This window comes from Juglans regia, chromosome 2, assembly GCF_001411555.2.
Source record: "Juglans regia cultivar Chandler chromosome 2, Walnut 2.0, whole genome shotgun sequence".
NCBI classification, from domain to species: domain Eukaryota; kingdom Viridiplantae; phylum Streptophyta; class Magnoliopsida; order Fagales; family Juglandaceae; genus Juglans; species Juglans regia.
Genome location: NC_049902.1, coordinates 21,043,829 through 21,052,955, shown reverse-complemented (window position 1 = coordinate 21,052,955; position 9,127 = coordinate 21,043,829).

Below are 9,127 nucleotides of genomic sequence, written 5' to 3'. Positions count from 1 at the left end.
TTGATAAAGTTTAGAAATATACCTAGCACTCACAATATCCTCTTACAAATCAAAATCTTCAAACTTCCCAAAACAAGCAATCCTTCAAAAAAATACAACACAAACTTATTAGAAATATTTTATAACAAAAACACATTCTATAAATATCATAAAATTTAAATAAAGACAAGAAATAAAAATATTATCTTACCAAAACTCAACTCTCTCTCACTCTCTAACTCAACTCTCTCTCACTCTCTCTCGTCGAAATCTCTCTCTCTCTCTCTCTCTCTCTCTTTCTCTTTCTGTTGCGCGCACGGGAGAAGAAGAAATAATGGGCATCCTCCCGTGCGCGTACTGATTAAGTTCTAAAATTATTAGTTTAAACGTTCGAACGTTAACTTTAAACGTCCGAACGTTAATTCTAAAATTATTCCCGCCCAGAACGTTTGAACGTTTAAAATACACGTTCGAACGTACCCTTCTTCTGATATAACATGAAATCTAGCGGGAAAGTTCCCGCACTTTCCTCATATATGTTCGAATGTATCACAATTTCTCATTCAAACGTTCGTAGATTTATGGATAAACGTTCGAACATACTACTTAAACGTCCGAACGTACATTTCATGAAAGTGTTACCATATTTGAGCGGGAAATCTCCCGCACTAATTTGACTAACGTTCGAACGTTGACGGATTTGATGTTCGAACGTATAGTATAAACGTCCTTACGTCTGAATAATCACACAGATCCCTTAATCGAGCGGGAAAATTCCCGCCTCTTAGTTTAACGTTCGAACGTTAACTTCAAACGTTCGAACGTAAGATTCCTACTATACTTAACTTATAGTATAATATATATACTACATTGTATAGTATTTTGTGCATAATATAATTTATATATTATGCACAAAATATGTGTTTTTCTAAATTACTATATATGTATTTTTCTATATATTAATTATTTAAATTTTATACAAATATATCTTATATAATTAGTTAAACTCAATAATATACTAGTTAAATAATATATTTATACTATAATATATAGACTAAATTTACTAATAATAGTTTAGTATATGACTATATGTAAATATCATACTACTAAAAATTTACAATATTACTACCATGTTGTTCTAAATTTCTAATGTATAAATATAATAGCATGTAATACTAATGTATATATAATATACTATAAACACTAAGATGCATAATAACATCAACATGTAATATTGTAATACATATACTAATGGACAAACACTAATCTATAAATTTATAATAACATATAATACTAATGTATAATAACTAAAGTATTATTCATATCAATTTTATATAACAATATCTTGTATTAATTATATTTTTTGACTTAATAAATTCTCAACATATTCATTTTGATAAATATATTAGTAATTCTAATATACATTAGTATAATAATTAGATTTATGGCCTAATACTAATATTATTAGTAAACCACTTTAAGCCTATATATAAATTACTATATAAAGCACTATAGTATTAATTACTAATACTATATTACTATGTGATACTATTAACTATAGTGATATATTAGTATTAGACATTAGTATACTAATACTATCAGTGATATAGCTAGTGGAATATAATAATATTTATACTAATACTATTATATAGTTATACTAAATTAAAATCACTATAGCAAATATTAATATATAGTTATGCTAATCGCTATAACTAATACTACTACTAATATAGACTATAGTTATAACTTATAGTATTATAACTTATACTAATATATTATATAGTTATACTAAATCACTATAACTAATACTAATATAGTTATACTAATCACTATAATAGTGATATAGCATTAATATCACTATTAGTATAATACTATAATATATAGTATTAATAATAACTAATACTAATATAATTATTAGTATAACTAATATTTATATAATATATATATCAAGTATAAGAGATTAGAGATTTAATATATATATATATATATATATCAAGTATATTAGTTTATTATTAATATTTTGGTGCTTTTTTTTTAATATTCATATATAATAATATATATCATATATTTTTTTTTATAAATTTTCATATATATATAATATATAAAATAGATTTATATTAGTTAGTATACTACTATACAATACGGCGTCGTTTCTATTGCAATAGGACTTTCATTTTAATTTTTGAATGCATGTTATTATGTTACTTGTTTTATTTAGTTGTATTTTTTGTTATAATCAAAAGTTTAATTAATTTAGATTGTAATGTTGAGAAAATTGAAATTTAAAAGCTCACAATTTTTTTTTAAAAAAAAAAGTGGGTCAAATATGAAGTTAAAAAAGATAAAAAAAAAATAATAAAAAAATCCGACTCCGCTCCGACAAGTCGGAGTCGGAGTCGGAGCGGATTTTATATGTTTCGGAGTCGGAGTCGGAGGTCGGATTCGACCTCCGACAAAGTCGGAGTCGGAGTCGGAGGTTGGGCCCTCCGCCTCCGAAAGTGTCGGTGCTCAGCCCTAACAACATGTATAAACATATTGCTAAACTTTATAAATATGAGAAGCACTCACAAAAAAACCAATAATCTAATTGTCAATAATATTATATAACATCCTAATATATAACTTAAACATTTATAATATAATATATTATATTGACAAACGTTCGAACGTAATAATAAGTACGTTCGAACGCTCTATGTATATAAGGCCAAAACCGAACGTCGAAACGCATTTCCCTGCCCGTATCCATCGTCTTCTCCGTTATTTGCCGCCACGCCGCCGTCACCGCCGCCGTCAACTCCGCCACAACCGTCACTAAAAGGTAGGCATTCATCTTTTATGCAAATAAAATGTATTTTATTGAGATTTAGATTGACATTTGGATTGAGTTTGGTTTAAAACCGGATAAATATTACCGGATTTTCAACTTCATTTTCCGGCCACCACGACCAGTCATTGGCCGAATAGTCACCGTAGAAATGTTTCTTGAAGTGTATACTTCATTTACATGGTGACATTTTGGCATTTAGACCCTTGTAGAGAAATTTTCGAGATTTCAATAATGGCTGAGTCGACTCAGCCATTCTGCGTCGAAACGTTCGAACGTTTCACCAAGACATTCGAACGTACGACGTTTAAATTACCGAGCCGTTACGGCTTCCACGTTCGAACGTTAATCGTCTTACATTCGGACGTGAATATTATTAAACGACATACGTTCGAACGTGAATATTTACTTTCGCACGTAAATCACATACAGTCGGACGTTTAATTATAACATCCGAACGTAGTGATTTTCTACATTATTCATGCTTCGACGTTCGGACGTTCATATTTACTTTCACACGTAAAACAAATACGTTCGAACTTAAATTCGAACGTATTTGTTTACTGCTTATGTTCGAACGTACATCTGTACATTCGAACGTATGTGTTTTACGTTTGAACGTAAATTGATTTACATTATTTTACGTGCGAACGTATAAATTAACGTCCGAACGTTTTTATCTTTAACGTTCAAACGTTAAAGATAAAACGTTCGAACGTTAATTCAGAGCATCTTAAAATTAATACAAAAAAATGCATTATTGTAAATAATTTTTTTTTCCTTTTCTATTTTCAGGATATGGCTCTTCCACTGCATACATGAAAACGAGGGAGGGAAGGAGCCACGTCGGACACTGCCCGTATCGGAGCTCGTACTGTTATGGTAGAGAGAGATGTCTTAATTAATGAGTTCGACGAACTTTGTTGGCAGCAGACGAACCTAAGAGATGTTTTCCTCAGTAGAGGCTGGGGAAATATCTGCACATTGAGGGGGAAGGTATACCCCTCAATGGTTCAAGAATTCTATATGGGGATGTGTGACATGCCTCCGGATGCATCCTCTCACACCGTGACTGTACGCGGTGTTTCCATTGAGGTATCGGCAGATGTCATCGGCGAGCACATCGGGATTCATCGAGGTGCTCAGACATTTACACACTCAACACCCCGGGAGGATGTAGGCACTTCTGCATCATCTACTGGCCGGGGATGTGAGCCAGCATCAGCCGATGATGCAGGCCAGTCAGAGGATGAGGATACTGGCGTCGAGGCTCGGGATGATGACCGAGACGAAGATTTCTACATCCTCACCGGGAGGGATCGTATGCAGATCGAGCGGAAGAACGCCTTCAACCAGAACCATCTGCTGCATTTCTTCCGCATGTTGCACCTTATTGTTGCAACAAATGTTGATCCTGTGGCTCATAAAACCACATTTAGTCGGCTTCGGGCACAATTTTTGATACGAGTGGCACGTGGAGATCCTATAGATTTGCCACTACACATTTTTGAGAGGATCCGTTACGAGGCGAGCATCGTCTCCACGGATAATCTCCCATATGGTGTCCTCATCAGCCGACTATTACTTGCACGGGGAGTGCCGACCCAGCCAGAGGAGCCGGTCAAAGATCAGATGAGCCCCCTCGACATGACCACGCATCGACGTAGCATTGGACAGGCGAGGGGACGTCAGCCACCCCCTGTAGAGGATCTAGTTCCTCCGACGCAGCCTGAGCCAGGTCATGTCGGGAGTAGTAGTCAGCATACGCCGAGTACATCTGCAGGAGATGTGCGGCCCGCTTGGGTTGATGCGGTCATCTCACAGCTGACTGCGCATATTGATCATAAGATCGATCGATCGCTCGAGGCTATATCGGCGTCTGTTGCCGAACTCACCCATCGTGTAACTATCCTCAACGACAAGGTTGATACCTTGACTGAGGAAGTACAGAGTTCGACTTTTGCGGATAACGCTATCATCTGACTGTTGTTTACTACGTTCTATCAATTTTTGTATTTTATTTTTAATATTTGTAACGAAAAATATTATGGAATATTTTTATCGTTTTTTCATTTCAATTTTTAATCTTCTTTTATGTTATAATTTTCAACTTTAATACTAAATCACTGCATTTCAAATATATATAAATCAATAATATATATTTATATATTACAAAGTGTGTATATATAAATATATACAATTCAATTTTTTAGACTTGTTCACAAATTATGTACAATAAAAATCACATAATTTTTAAATTAAAGTCATTTAATTTAAATTTACAATGAACGTTCGAATGTTATTACTTAACGTTCGAACATTGGTGCAAACATTTTACTTTCGAACGTAAAATTAATAACATTCGAACGGTTGCGCCAAAACATTTTACGTTCCAACGTAAACAGACATAACGTTCGAACGTATATGTGACGTTCGAACGCATATTTCCCATACGTTCGAATGTAAAAAAATCTCATTCTATCTTTAGTGACGGTTTCCAAAAACTGTCACAGAAAATGGCTTTTAGTGACGGTCTAGGGACTGTCACAATTTCCCAACCGTCACTAAAAAGCAATTGTGTTGTAGTGAATAGAGCTGATCAGGGGTAAATTACCCTCTAAATTGTAGAATATCATGTAGATGCATGTTCCTGTCAATAAAGTTTTTGAGAAATGCAAATGTGGCGCCCCTAGCCCCCATGTATGGGAACTCGGGGATCGAGACGCTCAGATGATGACAACATGGGTCAGACATCCCAACGATAAGTGCTCAAGTGTGTGTGACAAGCAACAAGAGCACCACAAAGGTCGTAGCGGATAAATTAAAAGTAGTCAACTAAGTACCATAATTTTTTATTACAAATATTCAAAATAAATTGTCTTTAAAAAGTTATAATGTTATCCATAAAATAAAGTAAAAAGCTGAATACACAGACTAAAGGGAAACAAATCCCATAATCCAAAAGCAACCACATGTCATTCCCTTCATGGAACCGATCCCTCAAGCTCTATGTCCTCATTTGCATCAAAATCTACGGTACCATAAAACGATATTGCAGGTAAGTAATAATCCAAACAACTCATGAGATAAAAGTGCATTAATGCAACCAACATGCATGCACAAAATAAAATATGCATCAGATCCAAAATATCATTTCCCCGAAAATGAATGTTTTCCAACATACGCCAAAATCTCATTTTGGCCCAAAAAATATAATCCATTATTTTTCCAAAAAATGATTCACATAAAAACCAACCATTTATTAGACACTGTAGGCGGGAATTACATGTAACGCCCGTCCTTGTTGTGGGACTTTTTATAAAATATTTTTAGAAAGGATGACGGGAATTACCATTCAATTTAAAACTTTTCACTTGCATACCCAGTGTGCAAGACTCTACATTTTTAAAATAAAATGTGCTCTAGAATAAATGAGGTTTATAGTGGAAAACATTAATTTTACAATAAAAAAGTCTCTCATACAATTAAAACTTGTGCCTAGACTTTCGTGCTCTTCCCCATGGGCCGTGCCCGTCCTGATCATTAAGTTCCTGTGGGGGGAGGGACATGCATGAAAACTAAAATAAGTCGACGACTCGTAAGCATTACTTCATACAGTTAAAATATAACAACATAGGTTTTTATTCATGCATTCATCATTCATACATACTATACATACATGCATACGTGCATACGTGCGTTCTTTTGAAAACATCACTGGACGGGATTTTCTTTTAAAATGGGCTTTCCTATCTTTAAAACGTTTCCCATCAATGCCTTCATTTCTTAAAGGTTCGTGCGTACATGCATTCATACATTCTTTCTTATCACTTTCATAGGCCAGTACACACTGTTACGCCCCGTGTGTTGGGGTTAGTGGTCTTCCTTTGGACCTGGACTCCGCCCATGGCCACGGGTTGAGAATACCTTTTCAGTCAGGGGCAGCACTGGGTGCACTACCAGTACTACTTACTCGGCATCGCAATCTGCCCATTCATTGGTACCCTTTCCATTCATTCATGGCCGTTACGTATCTTCATACATTAAACGTTCAGTCCATTTCAGTCCTTTCTTACAGTTCAGTCCTTTCAGTCCTTACAGTCTAGTCCTTTTCATTTAACAGTTCCGTTCATGAAAAACATTGCTTAAAGCATGGGCTTAAACTTTCAGTTCTATCTTTCAGTTTACAGTTCTTCCATGGAAAATGTCATTTAAAAACATACATGAGCTTAAACGTCAACTTTCATGGCATCCATAACCATCACCTTGAACGTCGTCTTTCATGGCATCCATGAGCATCATCTCATGGCATGCACAAAAGCATCGGTTAGTAGGATCCATAAAAACGTCAGTTTCATGCCTTTCATGCATTTTCTTCAGTTTGTGGATTTTCTTAGAAAATACATACAATAGATACAGCGTATAGTCATCCATTCACATGCGTACAATTAATACTTTTGATTGCATAAACAGGGGCTGCCAAGGAGGGCCGTACATACATATACCTTTGAACACTTAGCATGCTTTTCGTAAAACGTCTTTCGTTTCGTTTCGTAAGGCATCTTTAAGGAAAAAGCGTTTCGTTTTCATTTCTTGTACTTTAGAAAACTCTAGAAGAGTATGAATGTAATATTTACCTGGACTACATACTACTTGCATATCATGCAGTCCATTCATGTGCATGTCAGATGGCAACCTAGATGCATACACATAACCTTAACGTCATTCTCTATCTAATGCATAAGCAACTTAAATTAGAAATAGAGCTACACATCACTTAGAACACACTCCTTCTATCCTGTGTACTTACGTGCCCTTTACTATGCTAAACCCTTCGGGGACCACTTACGATCACCACATCTTCTAACTCAAAGTCTTGTCTCGAGTGCTCATCCACTAAAGTGAACCCATGATTCACCTTAGGATTAGACACTAAGACATTCGTCTCACTCTTCTTACTAACCACATTCGACGCATGATTCCGACCAATGGAATCATGCATCCCAATCCTAACAATACACCCATCACTACCTTCGTGCACCTTAGCCTACACTAAATCGTCATTCCCATCCATACAAGCCACATGGCTCTAAGCCAACTTTGAGGCTTAAGCACTGTATAACTGTCCTCAGGACAGATTACCCATTACATATGGTGAATCCATCAGGCACATGTGTCTAACCAGATTACACATATACCTTACCCCCTTATCACCTAAGATCAACATATGACACGTTAATCACCTGCTTGCAAGGACAAGGGTCATACTCCAATACCAACCTTCTCTTAACCCGGCTGGCTTGACTCTTCATGCTATTCGTCCCTTTTGACAATTCATCCCAACACTTAACACGACAAGACTCCATTCACCACTACAACTTATGTCACGTCATATAGCTCGAGACTACACCCAAGCTACACCATGACCTTGTCACGTCACCTAACATCCCGTTACGTCATTCTTACATCAACCCTTAACTCATCATGAGTACAGTTCCTCACGTACCCCCTATCACATTGTGACATCTCGTCACGATCCTGCTACATCATTTCTACACTAACTCCTCACCCATCATAAGCATGACTATCAGTAAACACGTCACTTCGTGACGTTGCCCAGTCATGCTTCCGCTACGTACTCTTACACTTGTTCTGCTACCTCACGCATACTCCTAGCCATAAGTCCATCATGGTGACACTTGTCACCTCAAAGTACAGGTTACATTACAACTGCTTCGAGACACTGTTCTGCAATTCTCGATACTACTCACCACGTTCCATGCTCATCAACCACACAACCATCCTTATCTCTACGACACGCCACACGGAGTGTCGCTGCCTCGTGGAGTACACTCCACTCATACTCCCTTCACACACACTACGCCACATCACCATTATGGCATACTGGCCATATGGTGCATCACTCCATCACATGGAGTACACCCCACGTGTACTCCATTCACACATTACGCCACATCACCAGTATGGCATACCCGCCACATAGTGCATTACTCCTCCACATGTAGTACACTTCGCATGTACTCCCTTCACCACATCACCATTATGGCATACCCGCCATACAGTGCATCACTCCCCCACATAGAGTACACTCAACGTGTACTCCCTTCATATACGCCACATCACCACTATAGCGTACACGCCATATGGTGCATCACTCCACCACATGGAGTTCACTCCGCGTGTACTCCATTCACACGCACTACACCACATCACCATTATGGCATACCCGTCATATGGTGCATCACTCCACCATGTGGAGTACACTCCTCGTGTACTCCATTCACACACTACGCCACATCA